Below are 17254 nucleotides of genomic sequence, written 5' to 3'. Positions count from 1 at the left end.
TACCTTGTCTGAGGCTAGCAATGGAGGAGCTGAGAAAACCTAAGGGAAACCGAGCTTTTTTTTTCAGAAATCACAGCTCTGTTCTCTGATTAACGTAAAGAAATGTTTCCCATAAATACATTTACTAGACACTGAAATGAATGTCCATTTGGAAAGGAAAATGAAAGTTTTGGGATTTGGGGGTTTGTTTGTGTGTGTGTGTGTGTGTGTGTGTGTGTGTGTGTGTGTGTTAACATAAAGCTGAATATTTCTTAGAAATAAGCCTTATAAGACTAGCTTGAATAGTAGTCACCTTCAATCCATATTGTATAACCTAAAATGATCAACTGCTAATTTGGGAGAGAATAAAATACATTTTAAAACAAGAGTACAAGGCCCAAAGGGTGCACCTGTTGAATGCTCACTGGCTGCCGGGGAACAGACAGGCATTGCTGGCTTGCAGAAAATGCGTTGGACAGAGCCCTGGCCCACAGGAAGTGAATGACTACTAGCAGAGACAGGCTAAATAGCATTCATTCTACAAACATTTAATCAGCTTTTATCTTTAAAGTTTGTCTTCTGAACCAGGCACTGTGCTAGCCTTAGGGATATAAATATGAATAATATGTAGTTCCACCCTCAAAGAGCTGGCAGACTAGGGAAGGGCAGCTCATGACACCACAAACGCATTGAACACACCACTTCCTCAATAGAATAGATGCGATTCTGGAAAGTTGTTTTTCTTGCACATCTCTAGGATAGGAATTCTTTTTCCCTTGACTTCCCTTAATAAAATCAAAGCTGTATTCCCATAGTGAAAGTAGAAAATCCAGTTAATCTTTTGGTAGAGGAAGAGGTCACGACAGTGATCAGCCTAAAGGCATCCTGGGCATTGCATCCTATCTGATCTTTTTCCTGATGGGAGTTGTCCTTACCTGGAAGTTAATGCTCATGTGTAACAGTTTCACGACTTTGTAATTTCTGAATCCCTTTAAAACAATTCAGTTCAGTGAACATTCCTGGAGTATCTATTGAGTACCAGACAAAGATGCACAAGGCCCAGTTTTTGCCATCGAGGAATTTACAGACTGAACTAGGGAGGATTCTAAGATGACCTTCCAGGTTCCTGTGTACACCAAGATTCCTGGTATACCCAGATGTTCTCCCAATTATTCAAACAACCACTAATCTAGGTACTGCTGTGAGGGATTTTGCTGATGTAACTAAGGTCTCAAATCAGTTGACTTCAAGATAGGGAGATTGTCCTTGGTGGGCCTGATGTAATCACGTGAGCCCTTACAAGGAATTGGGCTTTTCTTGGAGATTCAAAGCATGAAGTAGATTCATCATCAGTGAGATTCTCCACTAATGGCTTTGACGATGGAGGGGGCTGCTCTCCTGGAGAGGATTCTAGGCGCTCAGAGCAACCCCTGACCGCCAGCCAGCATGGAAATGAGACTTGAGTCTTACAACTGCAACGACCTCAGTGAGCTTGAAAGTGAATTTTCTGCAGAGCCTCCAGAGAAGAGCTCAGCCTGACTGATAGCATGATTTCAGCCTTGGGAACCCTGAGCAGAGAACTCAGTTATGCCTTGGCTGTGCTAGAAATTCTGACTTACAGAATTGTGAGCTAATTAATGGGTGTTGTCTTAAGTTGCTAAATTTGTTTTAATTTGTTATGCAGCAGTAGAAAACTAATACACAGGACAATGAAGGAGACAGACACAAGAATAAAAAAATTCAATACGTTGTTGTGTTACAAAATGTTGCTTTTTTCTTTCTTTCTTTTAAATAGGGACACCTCAAGATAGAGCAATTTTCCTTGCAGTCTTACCTGGTTCTGCCACTTAAAGCATTACATGCATTAGTCTGGAAGTTTCAAAAATGAAGAGAGATTCTTTAAATTTGAAACTAAAATATATAAAAGACATAGCTTTTCTTCTTTTTGGAAAGGAGGGAGTTATACAAATACATGTGTTTTTAAATCCATCTATCAAGTTTGCTCCAAGTGATGGATGACCATAATTACAAAGTTTTATTTATTTAACAAATACTTTTTGTCAGAAGATGAAAAATTCTCAGGATGAAAAAGAGATCTCTGGGGCTTCCTTGTGGCACAGTGGTTAAGAATCTGCCTGCCAATGCAGGGGACACGGGTTCGATCCCTGGTCTGGGAAGATCCCACATGCCGCGGAGCAACTAAGCCCGTGCACCACAGCTACTGAGCCTGAGCTCTAGAGCCCGCGAGCCACAACTGCTGAGCCCATGAGCCACAACTACTGAAGCCTTCCCACCTAGACCCTGTGCTCCGCAACAAGAGAGGCCACCACAGCGAGAAGCTCGAGCACCGCAACGAAGAGTAGCCCCCGATCACCACAACTAGAGAAAGCCCGTGCGCAGCAACAAAGACCCATCACAGCCAAAAATAAATAAATAAATAAAATAAAATAAAATAAAAAGAGAATTCTGAGTATAAAGCAGTTGTTCAATAAATTGAATAGACATCGTTGGTTTCCTTAGAAAGGCGTTGAGTTTAAAGAGCAGAAACTTGAGTTCTGGGTTGATTCCCACCTCAGTGAGTTTCAGTTTCATGTATTGATAACCTGCAATTTACTTAATTTCCCTGAGCCTCAGTTTTCTCCTCTGAAAATGGTGACAATAAGTGAGATAAAGTAGGTAAAGTCCTTTTTCCAGAACCTGGCACACAGTAAGGACTCAGCAAATGCCATGATTACTCTTAATCTGCTTCTTGGGAATGATTTGTAGGAAGATCAGCTGATGAATTTTAAAAGTAAAATTCAGGAGTGACATGAGGGTGATAGCATGGTGAGTACTGATCACAGATGATGTGAAGTATTTTTTCCAAGCATTTGGAGCAGGGTTTCTCAATAGCAGCACTACTGATATTTGGAGCTGGCTATTTCTTTCTTGTGGGCAGTTATCTTTTGCATTGTTGGATGTTTAGCAGTATCCCTGGCATCTACCCTCTAGATGCCAGTAGCATTTACTCCCCCCCACTCCCCCTGCCACTGTGACAACCAAAAATGTTTCCAAACATTGTTAAATGTTCCCTGGAGGCCAAAATCACCCCCACTTGAGAACTACAGATTTAGAGAGAAAAGTCTTGCACTTTTTATGGAAAGGGTGCTCACATAAAAGCAGTGGAAATTAGTCCTGGAAAGTGCATCTACAGAGGCTGCTTGAACCTTGGTTTCCTTAATGCAACTGGAAAAGCCAGTTGCTTAGACAGGAAGCCAATAAGTCACTCTGCTTCCCTGCTGCTTGGACAGAGTCCTGTGAGGCGTCCCGTGTAGAGATGTATACAGGCTCCAGGTGCAGGGCAGTGGTCATTCCAGAACTTCAGTCGGGTCTTTTGTGTAGCCCAAGGCTGAAGGAACATCAGGGACCCCTGAATCCCCTTTCTTTTTTTTTTTTTTGCCTTTGGCCATTGTTCAGAAGTAGAAGGAAAATTAAACCATAGCCCCATTGGTGGGCAGAGAGTTGTTCAGGCTTCATTGTATTTAGAGAAATGTTTCTCTTCTTTTATAGGAATCTAGACTTTACTCTTTCTGAACACTGTGTTTGGGAGATGTGTGTCGTTAAGGAGAGGAGGCATCTTCACACCCCATGCTGGCTGGGAGGTCTCAGGAGCCCTAATCGGAATTGCAAAGCCCACCCGAGATTCTCCTACTCCAGCCGACTCTTCCACCCACCCCTGTTCCCAAGTCCTCTGTGGCTTTTATTCTAGTGTGAGTAAGGCTGACTTGGATATATAATTTTACCTTTTATTTACTCCCACATTGTAAGTGCATTTAATTAGCCCTACCATCTGGTGAATCTGCTTCATCCACATAGCCTCGTGGTCATGTGGTACAAGGAACGAGGCAGAAAGGGAAGTGTGGCTGGTTGCACATTCACCCTTTGAACCCAAGGTAGTTGCCATTGTATCAAGAGGGACTGTAGACGCCAAGCTCCAGGAGGTGACCGTCAGTAGAGTGGTGTGTGATTTGTCACAGCAGTGATGGGAGAGGTGAAAGGACTCCAGGATCTGGAGACAAAACCCCCAAGAAGTCAACATAAGAGGGATGAGAGCCATCCCCACATCTTCCCAATACACTCAGGAGAGGTGACACCTGGGCAGTGGGGTAGGGAGAATAAATAGAAGGTAGTCGGGTGAGTTCAGCCTATGCCAAAGTTTATGTTTCATTGTAACTGGAGTTTGAAAAAAAAAAATTAAATTGGAAGATCGGCAGAAATTAAAAATCTACATAAATGGGTCACTGTGACCCAAATACCCCATAAACCTCAGGAGAAGGATTTTCTTCAGCATTCTTGCCCTCTGGCCAGAAAAATCCATTCTGAATTTTGTTTCTGAATCTGTCGATCTTAACTTCTACAAAATCATTTCCTTTTTGTTATCCCTCTAAAGGCTTTGCATCTAGAATCTGAGGAAGCTTCGGGTTACATAATTTGGCTACATTTGCCTTCAAAGCATGTCTACCTGATCAAATTCGCTGATAAACATTTTCCTTTTATATATGTCAAAGAAACAGAAATTATTTTTATTTTATTTTTATTTTTTAAAATACATTTAAACACCTCGGCATTCTATTTTGTTCAGTCATTCCCCTCCTTGCCCCTACTCTCAACTAAAATAGTTTCTCATGTTCCCTGTTTCTAAACATTTTCATTGCCTTCTTTCCATATGACACACAAAACTCCCTTTTCAGCAATATCTCTTTGGTGGAGCTGAAAGAGAAACACAGACTTCATGGTGGCAAAATGGTTGTTTTAACATTTTTCTTTTCCCTTTCTGATCATGATTATAGTTCTGCCTTTATTTTATTTGTCTGATGAGGCTTATTAGCACCTAGTTATATTAGCTCATTCTCTAGCGAGGTGTCCCAAGAACATTACTCCAGAACTCCTACAAGGATGTAGCTTTCCCTCTGGGAAAAGGCATGTATCCAGGAAATTTGCTAAACCGGAACCTGCTGTCCTTAAATTAGCAGACTGATCTTTTATGATACGTCCACTTAGTAAGATACAATGATCTGGATGACAGCAGAGCTTGCTTTACTCCAGCCTTGCCCCAGACAGACAGCGTGCTTGTCCTGAGCTACAACACCAGCAAAGTAGTTGATAGAACGAGTGCAGCTAAGATTTGTGACACAAATGGAAGTCTGGGTGTTAGAAAGACTTCAAATCATGACTTTGCCACAATTAATGAATTAATTGTGACCTTGGATAGGTTACCTAACTCCTGTGAACCCCCATTTCCTCATCTGTAAAAACACAATAAAGGTATATTCCTTGTGAACTTGTTGTAAGAATTTGAGAAAATAAATATGTGATTGTGTGTGTAGTAGGGGAAGACAGTGCAAAGATCAGCAAGAAGCTTTTTAAAAAGTGAGAAATTTGACAATATATCTAAAGTTCTGATAGTAGTGGTCCTTGGTCTATAATGTGTGTAGAGATATTAAGTTTAGGTTTTGTTAAATTAAGTATGCCTGTTAAAAAATTTAAGGTGTATCAGTTAGAAATTGCATTCAGCTAATAAAAGTCTTGACTAAAGTGACTTGAACAAAATCAGAGCTGGTTTTTGTTTCACATGAATGAAATGTGAAGGTGGGCAGTTCAGGGCAGATTTGGCCACTCCTTGGTCATTAGGGGTCGGGCTCTTCTTTCTGCCCTACTATCCTTGGGGTGTGGCTTCCATCTTCAAAGTTTCCTCAGGGTGCATGATGGTTTCTGGAGTTCCAACTATCACACCCACATTCCAAGCAGGACAAAGGAGGGAAGGACAAAGGAACATAGGCCAACTGTCATTATTCTTTTAATGAGCCTTCCCAGAAGTTCCAACTAACTTCTCACATACTGTTTCCCTTCTATCTTTGAGGGAAACTCAGAAATGTAGTTTCTCAGCAAGGTTTATTTCCCAGTTTCATTGCTAAGGAAAAAAGGGAGAATGGCTATCGCAGAGACATCGAGCAGGTTCTGCCATAAGGGTAACCACTAAATATTAGAGAAAGAATGAGAAACTTCCAAACAAATAGGAAGGAAAATGGGGACCAAAGAAAGTCCATCGATCCAACAGATAGCGGGAACGAACAGAAGCCAAGAAAAATCATTCTAATGAATGATATACACAAAATAAGATGGAGTAAATAATTCCAGTCCTTTTTTCTGTTGTTTTTGTGTTTTTTGTTTTTATTTTTGGCTGCGTTGGGTCTTCGTTTCTGTGCGCGGGCTTTCTCTAGTTGTGGCAAGTGGGGGCCACTCTTCATTGCGGTGCATGGGCCTCTCACTATCGTGGCCTCTCCTGTTGCGGAGCACAGGCTCCAGACGCCCAGGCTCAGTAGTTGTGGCTCACGGGCCTAGTTGCTCTGCGGCATGTGGGATCTTCCCAGACCAGGGCTCGAACCCGTGTCCCCTGCATTGGCAGGCAGATTCTCAACCACTGCGCCACCAGGGAAGCCCCTAATTCCAGTGTTTAAGTGTACTCATAATCAATGTGAATGGACTTAACCCACAGATGAGAACATAGATTGTCAGACAGGATAAATCAAACAAAAGTCATCCATATGCTGTTTATAAGAGACACACTTAAATTATAACAGAGGAGTGTGAAAGCAAAGGACTGGGAAAATATGTAACAGGCAAATTCCTGTTAAAGGATAATGTTTTTAAAAGATAATATCATGATGCTTATATAAATAGAGAAGAAAACATCAAAGATTTTATTTAACTCTTTAATTAGTGAGGGAACTAGTAAGATGCTATAAAAGAGAATTCAAAGTATTACACTTTTATAGTTGAATCAGGAATGAATACACAAATAGATGCAAAATTGGTTAATATCCACAGGGTGATAATCAATTACATTTCACTGAACATAATTTTTATATCGATGGAGAAAAATTATTTGCATTGCTATCAGTTTTCTATAAAACAGCTCAAGGACAAGGAAAGGCACAAACTACAGAACCTGAAAACTCAGCGGGATGTGCTCTCAAACAATGCTTAATTTTCCATTGAAGACACCAAGGAACCTTTTGGTCTATGTTAGTCTTTCACAACGTTCCCTAGTGTTCCCTCTCCTTCTATGATCATAACAATCTCAAAGAAAGATTATTCTTTTTTTCTTTTTTTAAAAAATTTATTTATTTATTATTTATTTTTGGTTGCATTGGGTCTTTGTTGCTGTGTGCGGGCTTTCTCTAGTTGCGGCGAGCGGGGGCCACTCCTCGTTGCGGTACGCAGGCCTCTCATTGTGGTGGCTTCTCCTGTTGTGGAGCACGGGCTCTAGGCACACGGACCTCAGTAGTTGTGGCTCATGGTCTCTACAGTGCAGGCTCAGTAGTTGTGGCGCACAGGCTTAGTTGCTCCGCAGCATGGGGGATCTTCCTGGACCAGGGCTCGAACCCGTGTCCCCTGCATTGGCAGGCAGGTTCTTAACCACTGTGCCACCAGGGAAGCCCTCGAAGAAAGATTATTCTTAAGTTTGACTGGCAAGATCCAGGTCCACAGAGTAATTTGACCAACTACAAAATTAATTTTTGTCTTGAAGTTTTCATAAGGAATCCCAGAATGATCTCTTAAAAGATTTGCTCTCCTATGGCTAGGAAACTCTTGCCATCAAATTATGCCTGCAGTATCTATAAATTTGGGTGAATTTCTTTCTTCTTAAAATCTTCCAAATTTCTTAAGATTCCTGGTCTGCCAGGAAGTAACCTTCCTCACCTCCTGTGAGGCTGGGATCCTATAAGCCAGACACCAGCCAGTTTTCCTAGGAGGGCTTTGTAAGCGTCAGCTCCGTAAGCCAAGTCAACCTTAGCTCCCTAAAAGTGGTTAGTCATATCTGACGAAATAAGCATCATTCTCAAATATGGCACTCCAGGAAAGGCCCTGGTTGTACAGTCAATTCATCCAATTGTATCCTGGTAAGGAGAACAGATTCTTATTGAGCGTTTGCAAATAATTATATTGCCATGAAAAGCATGGAGAATCAGTAAGAGTTTCTGAATTCTGTGAGATCGGTGGTGATCAAATATAATTTTTAAATGTTCCATTTCAGTTTACAAAAGCAGAACCTACTAAATTTTATAGGTTACAAATAGCTTAAGAAGAAAGAAAAGGGTTTATTTATACAACCAGAATATAGAACACTGAAATAAAATCAACATTCCAAAAAAATAACCACAGTGAAATTTTTCTCATCAGTTCACTCAGTCTTATGTAATTAATTCTTGTTCCCTGAGCCTTGGGTTACTAGTCCTCTTGACTAAAAACAGTCCTGGAGATCTTGATTTTGTCCACTGGTATGGTATGAAAGTTATCTAAGAGATGCCAGCTCAGAAGCATGTACACTAGAGGCTAAGTTTTAAAGCACTGATAGCCTGAAGTACCGGGTACAGTCCTTTTCTAAACTGAGAAAAGACTCTGAGACCATCCTTCTTAGTTGAAGACAAAATTGGCCTGTGGCAGGACTTCCCTAGTGGCGCAGTGGTTAAGAATCCGCCTGCCAATGCAGGGGACACGGGTTTGAGCCCTGGTCTGGGAAGATCCCACATGCTGTGGAGCAACTAAGCCCATGTGCTGCAACTGCTGAAGCCCGCACGCCTAGAGCCCATGCTCTGCAACAAGAGAAGCCACCGCAATGAGAAGCCCGCACACCGCAACGAGGAGTGGCCCCCGCTCGCTGTAACTAGGGAAAGCCCGCGTGCAGCAACGAAGACCCAATGCAACCAAAAATAAATAAATAAATAAATTTATTTAAAAAAAAAAAATTTGGCCTGTAGCTTACAGCAGAGCCTTCAGGCAAGCATCAGAGTAAAACAAAAACTACTTGTAGATGGCAGAGACTTAAAATGGCTATGTTTAATTTATAACTAGTAACCTTCAAATGTGAAAGGTCTGATGAGGGGTGCCTAATAATAATGCAACCCACAGAAATTTGGTTGTTTCTATAGCATGTCAAAGAAAGATAATAACGTCACCCCCCTGGCAAAAAAAAAGTCTGTCCCTAAGGATAATGATTGAGCTTACATTCAAAGATACCTGATTCATTAAAATGGAGAAACATAATTTTATGGAGGAAAAATCTTGAGATATAACATAATGATCATAAAACATAATATACCAAGAATAGCAAGTAAAGAGATTCAGGAGTAGGGCCCAGACCTCTGTATTTTTATAAAACTCCATAGGTAAGTTTGATGTGCATTCCCATTTGACAACCACTGGCCCAGTAGGCACCAGGTTCAAATTAAAGAAATAAGACTATGGCCAGGCCAAGGTAACATGTTAATTACTGAAATTATGATTGAGACTATACTGTTGTTGTCGAATGTCATCAGGCAAAGTATTGCCAGGACTCTGATAAATACAGGAAAACACGACACACCTATTTCATAAGAGTTTTGATCAGTATTTTCCTTGAGGATAAAACCAGAACACGGACAGACAGGGCACTGACAAATCTCCAGGGATTTCCTGGAAAGCATACCATTTCTGAAATATTTATTTAACAATAGTTTATCTGTACAAGTTTAACCTAGGGAAAGCTGAGCTCCTCTTCTGATCTGAAAACTCTGCTCATGCAAGTCCTACAATAGTAATGCATTAAACAAATCTAGCGCCTCTCTTTTTATAAGGTGAAAGAACAAGGCTTTGTGACTTCCAGGGGTCCTCTAGGGAATCTCAAGATTGTTTTAGATGTAAAAGACATCTTGATTTTCTGTACACTTTAAAATGGCTAAAATGGTAAGTTTTATATTATGTATATTTTACCACAATAAAAAGGTTAAAAAAAATTTTTTAATTACAATTAAAGAATGCCCCCCCCGGCCTGAATCCTGATTTTATTTTACTTTTTCTAAATTTAAGATCTAATTTTTGGGGAAATGAAAATAAATAAAATAAAAAACTTATCAGAAGATATTTGGATACTTAATTAAGATGGGATCATGGATGACTTAGAAACAATAATTGATTACCTATTTAATTAGAGTCACAATAAAGCATTTAAAAATAAACATAGATGGTAACAGGATTTTAAAAAATCTATGTTCTTTCACAAGTGAAGAACCTTGGTTCTTTTTCTTCCTTAAATAATCAAGAATATAGTAAAGTCAACATAAAGCACAGGAAATTATTCTGGTAAAACCCAGAATCTTTGGTTACACAGCAGGTAATGATAACCTTTACATTGCAGGCTGAAGCATTACTCAGTAAATCAAGGCAACAAGCCTACTAAAATTGGGCAAACTTTGCTAAGATTTTAACACATTACAGAGCTACTTTTCAGACTTGAGTATTATAAACTAAGGCAAATAAAATGTAATTTCCAAGTTCTGTCCTTCATTATCCTTTTTCCTATTCTGAAACAGACTGACATTTTACTTTAGAACAGATCTTAGGGGGGCTGCAAGGTCAAAACTAATTTTATTATAACACTAAGATGTTATCTATGTTAACATGCAGTGCATTAATCATTGTTGTTGGCAAATGAATCAATATGTATTTTTAAAAGTTCTCAGTTACCACCTTTAATACAGTAAATGTCGATAGTTATAACCCACATAAACAAAAGTCGCTGGGGCCCTCAATAAATCATGAGTGTACAAAGGGGCCCAGAAACTAACAAACAAAAAAAGTCTAAGAAGTACTGCCTTAGGATAAATTTATTCCTTTTCCTTGGAAAACAAAAGCACATCTACAGTTGTACATCTATTTATGATAAAAACTCTCTAGAAAGTGGGCATAGAGGGAACCTACCTCAACACAGTAAAGGCCACATATGACAAGCCCAGAGCTAACATCATACTCAGTGGTGAAAAGCTGAAAGCATTTCTTCTGAGATCAGGAACAAGACAAGGATACCCCCTCCTGCCATTTTTATTCAACATAGTCTTGGAAGTCCTAGCCACAGCAATCAGACAAGAAAGAAATAAAAGGAATCCAAATTGGAAAGGAAGAAATAAAATTGTCACTGTTTGAAGATGATGTGATACTATACATAGAAAATCCTAAAGATGCCACCAAAAAAAACTACCAGAGCTCATCAATGAATTCAGTAGAGTTGCAGGATACAAAATTAATATACAGAAATCTGTTGCATTTCTATACACTAACAATGAACTATCAGAAAGAGAAATTAAGGAAACAACCTCATTTACAATTGCATCAAAAAGAATAAAATACCTAAGAATAAACCTGCCTAAGGAGGTAAAAGATCTGTACTAGGAAAAGTATAAGACACTAATGAAAGAAATTGAAGATGACACAAACAGATGGAAAGATATACCGTGTTTAACCCACACACTTATGGTCAATTAATCTATGACAAAGGAGGCAAGAACATACAATGGAGAAAAGACAGTCTCTTCAATAAGTGATGCTGGGAAAACTGGACAGCTACACATAAAAGAATGAAATTAGAATATGTTCTAACAACATATACAAAAATAAACTAAAAATGGATTAAAGACCTAAACGTGAGACCAGAAACCATAAAACTCCTAGAAGGAAACACAGGCATAACACTCTTTGACATAAATCATAGCAATGTTTTTTCAATTTGTCACCTAACGCAAAGGAAACAGAAGCAAAAATTTAAAAATGGGAACTAATTAAACTTAAAAGCTTTTGCACAGCAAAGGAATCCATCGACAAATGAAAAGACAACCTACTGAATAGGAGAATGAATTTGCAAATGATATGACTGATATGGGGTTAATATCCAAAAATGTATAATCCATAAATAGCTCATACAACTCAACATCAAAAAAACAAACAACCTGATTTAAAAATGGGCAGAAGGGGACTTCCCTGGTGATCCAGCAGTAAGACTCCATGCTCCCAATGCAGGGGACCCGGATTCAATCCCTGGTAAGGGAACTAGATCCCACGTGCATGCCGCAACTAAAGATCCCGCACGCCACAAGTAAAGATCCCACACGCCACGACTAAGACCCAGTGCAGCCAAATAAATAAATAAATATTTTTTAAAATAATAAAAATAAAAATGGGCAGAAGACCTGAATCGATATTTTGGCAAAGAAGACATACAGATGGCCAACAGGCACATGAAAAACTGCTCAATATCATATATCATCAGAGAAATGCAAATCGAAACCACAATGAGATATCACCTCACATCTGTCAGAATGGTTACCATCAAAAAGTCTACAAATAACAAATGTTGGTGAAGATGTGGAGAAAAGGGAACCCGAGAACACTGTTGGTGGGAATGTAAATTGGTGCAGTCACCATGGAAAACATTACGGAGGTTCCTCAAAAAACTAAAAATAGAACTACCATATGACCCAGCAATTACACTCCTGGGTATATATCTGAAGAAAACAAAAACACTAATTTGAAAAGATACATGCACCCCAATGTTCACAGCAGCACGATTTACAATTGCCAAGATACAGAAGCAACCTAAGTGTCCATCAACAGAAGAATGGATAAAGATGATGTGGTGTATATATATACAGTGTAATACTACTCAGCCATAAAAAAAGAATGCAATTTTGTCATTTGCAGCAACATGGATGGGCCTAGAGGGTATTATGCTTAGTGAAATAAGTCAGACTGAGAAAGACAAATACTGTATGATATTTCTTATATGTGGAAGCTAAAAAACAAAACAAGCTAGTGAACATAACACAAAAGAAACAGACTCACAGATAAGAGAACAAAGTAGTGGTTATCGTCAGTGGGGAAAGGAAAGGGAGGAGGAGCAAGATAGAGGTAGGGGACTAAGAGGTACAAATTACCGTGTATAAAATAAATAAGCTATAAGTATGTATTGTACAGCACAGGGAATATAGCCAATATTTTATAATAACTCTAAATGGAGTATAAACTTTAAAAATTGTGAATCACTATGTTGTACACCTGAAACATGTAATACTGTAAATCAACTATACCTCAATTTTAAAAAGTACATACAGGTGTATTTCTTTGTCGTTACTGTTCCTAGCGTAGCCTCAATAGCTCTTTTTTTTTTTTTTTTGGCTGTGTTGTACGACATTTGGGATCTTAGTTCCCTGACCAGGGATCAAACACGTGCCCCCTGTATTGGGAGCATGGAGTCTTAACCACTGGACTGCCAGGGAAGTCCCAATAACTCATATTAATTAAACTTTAAACCACAATAATTAATTTCCATTTATAATGACCCAAAGATGTATCCTCTCTGTAGCATATGAAAATAAGAAGCAAAGTATATAAAATTAAATAGTGGTTACTAGTCAACATTTTGGTATTCTAACTTACCTGGTTGTGTGTACCAGAAAGCCAAACCAGCTTAAGCAAAAAGGAAATACACAGGGTCCGGTAACTGAGAAGTTTAGGAGTTGAATAACTTTGGCATGGTTGACTCTAGCTGCTCAAATAAAGTTACTGGGCATCTGTCTCTTTTCATCTCTTGGTTCTGTTTTCCTCTGAGCTGGCCTTGTTCTTCAGAGCCATCTGCCTTCTCGTGATGAAAAGAAAGTCCCTAGCAGCACTAAGCTCACATGATCCTTAGTGTCTCACAGCTCAGAAAATGGAGATTCAGGTCATCGCTTTCAGTATCTGATTATTCTCCCTAAAAGGTCCTTAAGTAGCTCTACTTGGAGCAGAAGCCCATCCCTGGGCCAAGAGCTGACTCCAGAGGTCTGGGATACTCCAAATGCTCAGCCTGGACCACCTGCCCACCCCTGTGATCATTTAGAATAGGGAGCAGGTGTTCTCTGCCCCAAGCATGATGCTCACTGTTTTCATGAAAAGGCAGTCTTGAAACTTCAGCAGGGCGCCGTGGAAGCCTACGAGCAGGTCCAAAAGGAGCCCCTGAAGCTGAAAGGCGTCGCAGAGCTCAGAGTGACTAAGCGGAAGAAGAAAAAGAACAAGGACAAGGCGAAACTCCTGTGAGCGATGGGAACGAGCAAAAACGAGGAGGAGAAGTGGCGCAGCCTGGACAAGCGGACACTGGCCCAGGGGGCCTCTGAGAAGAAGCAGGAGAAGTGGCAAATGGAAAGGATCCTGAAGAAGCATTCAAAACCCACAAGCAGAGAGCAGAAGACTTCAACAGACGCCTGGACGCGCTCACGGAGCACTATGACGTTCCTAAAGTTAGCTGAACAAAGTAGCCTCCCCATCCGGGGTACGGAGTAGCACCGAGGAGAAGCAGAAGGCAAAGTTGGGATTATGTTTGGTGCCTTTGGCATTTTCTAGAAATGTTCTCTTACACACATCCTTACGTCTTCTGCTTGAGACAGTGCTTTTCAAAGCTGTATGTCCTCATTCTGGAACTTGATTAAAGTAAGACTGTCCTTTTACTCTATTTTGATTTCTCGGTAGCACATAGAAGAGAAAGCTTTTTAGCTTGGAAAGTTTACCCAGAGATTAAGGTTATTTCTGTGTAAGTGCTGTGGAAAAGTGTTTTTACCCCCGAGTTGCATCTGACTCTTTGACAGCCAGCCAGCTGGCTTTGCCTAGATGAAACCAACTCCAGAGGACAAGGAGCTAATGCCAGCGTGGCCTGCAGCATGTAGACCGCTGTAGGGCCCTGCAGGGGCTGCCTTTCCAAGCTCCCTCTAGCTTGGGGCTCATGCTCTCTCGTCCAGGGTCCAAGGAAGCCACCTGTAGCTTCGTGGCCTTCAGACTACCTCCTCAGCCACCTGACCACTGAGACAATGTGGCCTGGGAAACAGAACAACCACCTAAGGCAAGGATGGAACGTACGTCTTGTCCCTTTCTGAAGCTGTGGCCAGTGTGTAGCCTCTTCCCCCAATGTCCCCATTCCAGACATGTCTAGTGGGTGTTGCCATGGCAGACACTGCCAGTTGAGCACAGCATTCTTTGTAATGGAACCCAGACACAACCTGCCTTCTTACCCTCCACCCTGGGCTCCAAGCAGCTCCCCGTATTTATTCAGAGTTGGCACATAACGTGTTTGGTGTTCCTGGCCTCAGGACACCTCAGGGGTGATGGGACCAAGGCAGAGCTCCAGAACAGACAGACATGGGTGCAGCTGAAAGGAAGGACTCAGGTTCCCATGCTGGAGAGCCAGGATCTTTGAGGGCCTATGTGTACCCACCAGATGCAGATCAAATTGCATATGCTATTGGGAGGAAGTGTGTTGACATAGATGTTGAAAGAATAAGAAAGTCAGAAAAGAAAAACCAAGTGTTGGGTTTGGGACTGTCATATGTGAAAGGCAGAATAAGACAAAAAAGTTATTAAAAAAAAAGAAAAGGCAGCCTTGTTTAGCGGAAAGAACACTAGACTGATATTCAAAATACCTTCGTTTTGCTTCTGGCTCTGCCACCTCCTAACTGTGTGACCTTGGGCAGGCAATTTCACTTCCTCAGACACCAGTATTTTATGGTGTAGAATGAATGGGTTGGATTAGATGATTCCAGATTTAAATGTCTATAAATGTGTTTCATTAATTCAGAAGGAATCAAGGTTTATTTGTCTGTTTGGGGGCTCAAAACAAGATGTAGAAGTAAGTTCTAGCGGTCCTAGTCAATAACAGAAACTTATTCAAGCTAGGTTAAGCAAAAGAAAAATATGTCAGGAGAATCTGTACAAAAATCCAGAGTATCTCACAGAACCCAAGGACAGAAGTGGACATCACGAAAGCCAAGCAGCAGGAACTAGAAAACTACCAGGAACTATTATTTTCTCTCAGTCTCTGTCTCTCCCTCTCCCTTCCTACCTCCCTCTTGCTCTCTCTCTCTCTCTAACCAGATTATTTTTTTCCCCTTTTCCCTTTATTTTGCACATCATTTCCGTTCTCCTCTTTCTTTTTTATTTTTTTCCATTCTCCTCTTTAAATGTCTACTTTCTCTGCTTCTCCCGGCATGTGGATGAGAATGGTTTTCCATGACGGCAGCTTCTGCTCTTCAGTTTCCATAACCCTCATTCCAGCTAAAAGGCACAATCATCCCTGAATCTCACCTCCAAGTCTGATTGCCTCACCTCAGGTCAGGTGTCCATTTGTGGCCAGCAAAGCAGGGTCATCAATCATAAACATGGTTGCCTCATGGAGATGGAGACGTTCTCAATGAAATGGGGGTACTGAACTGGGAAGACACCCCCAAAGGTATCTATTTCAACAGTTAGGGTAATTTTTTTTTACAGACAAGTGCAAGGTACTATTGTTAAGAAAGAAGAACTCAACAAGAAATAACAAATGTCGGAGAGAATGTGGAGAAAAAGGAACTTTTGTACACTGTTGGTGGGAATGTAAATTGGTGCAGCCACTATGGAAAACAGCATGTAAGTTCCTTAAAAAATTAAAAATAGAACTACCATATGATCCAGCAACTCCATTTCTGGGTATTTATCTGAAGAAAATGAAAATACTAACTTGAAAAGATATATGAACGCTCATGTTCATTGCAGCATTATTTATAATAGCTAAGACATGGAAGCAGTCTAAGTGTCCATCAATGGATGAATGGATAAAGAAGATGTCATACACACACAGATGTATATACACACACAATGGAATTTTGTTCAGCCATGAAAAAGAAGGACCTCTTGCCACTTTTGACCACATGGACGGACCTTGAGGACATTATGCTAAGTGAAATAAGACAGACAGCGAAAGACAAATTCCATATGATCTCACTAATATGCTGAATCAAAAAAACAAGTCAAACGGCTCATAGATACTGAGAACAGATTGGTGGTTGCCAGGGGTGGGGGTGGGGTGGGGAGTGGGTGAAATGGGTCAAAGTGTGGTCAAAAGTACAAACTTCCAGTTATAAAATAAATAAGTCCTGGGGATGTACAGTATGGTGGCTTCAGTTAATAATACTGTATTGTATATTTGAAAGCTGCTAAGAGAGTAGAGCTTAAAAGTTCTCATTACACACACACACAAATTGTAGCTACATGTGGTGAAGGATATTCACCAGACTTATTGTGGTGATCTTTTCACAATACTTGTATATACAGAAATCAAAAAATTATGTTGTACACTGAAAACTAATATAATGTTATATGTCGATTATATCTCAATTTTTTTAAAAGGAAAAAGAAAGAACTTTACAACTATAAGGCTTTTAGATAGATAAACATGAGTTAAAAGAAAAAAACTTCTTGGAAGGGGATGGATTCATAGAGTATAGGAAACTGAGCATGAGTCATAATAACACCATTTTAAAAACGCAGTAGGAAAAAAAACACAGTGGGAAGTGTAACCAAAAGTATAACATAAATAGTTTTAGGGTCTTGTATGATTTATATATATTTGGCAATGAGGATTCTG

At 40.1% G+C, this 17254-nt stretch overlaps 1 pseudogene across 1 annotated transcript; it reads left to right on the top strand.

The window, feature by feature from the left end:
• The first annotated feature begins 1526 nt into the window (after positions 1–1526).
• Positions 1527–16674, top strand: LOC309666484 (protein FAM32A pseudogene; annotated as a pseudogene). The gene is made up of 2 exons: positions 1527–1604; positions 13711–16674. The product of its transcript is annotated as a protein FAM32A pseudogene (transcript).
• Positions 16675–17254: the final 580 nt, after the last annotated feature.

This window comes from Balaenoptera physalus (genome assembly GCF_965194825.1).
Source record: "Balaenoptera physalus genome assembly, chromosome: 8".
In the NCBI taxonomy this organism is placed as follows: domain Eukaryota; kingdom Metazoa; phylum Chordata; class Mammalia; order Artiodactyla; family Balaenopteridae; genus Balaenoptera; species Balaenoptera physalus.
This window is presented reverse-complemented; position numbering and strand designations above follow the sequence as displayed.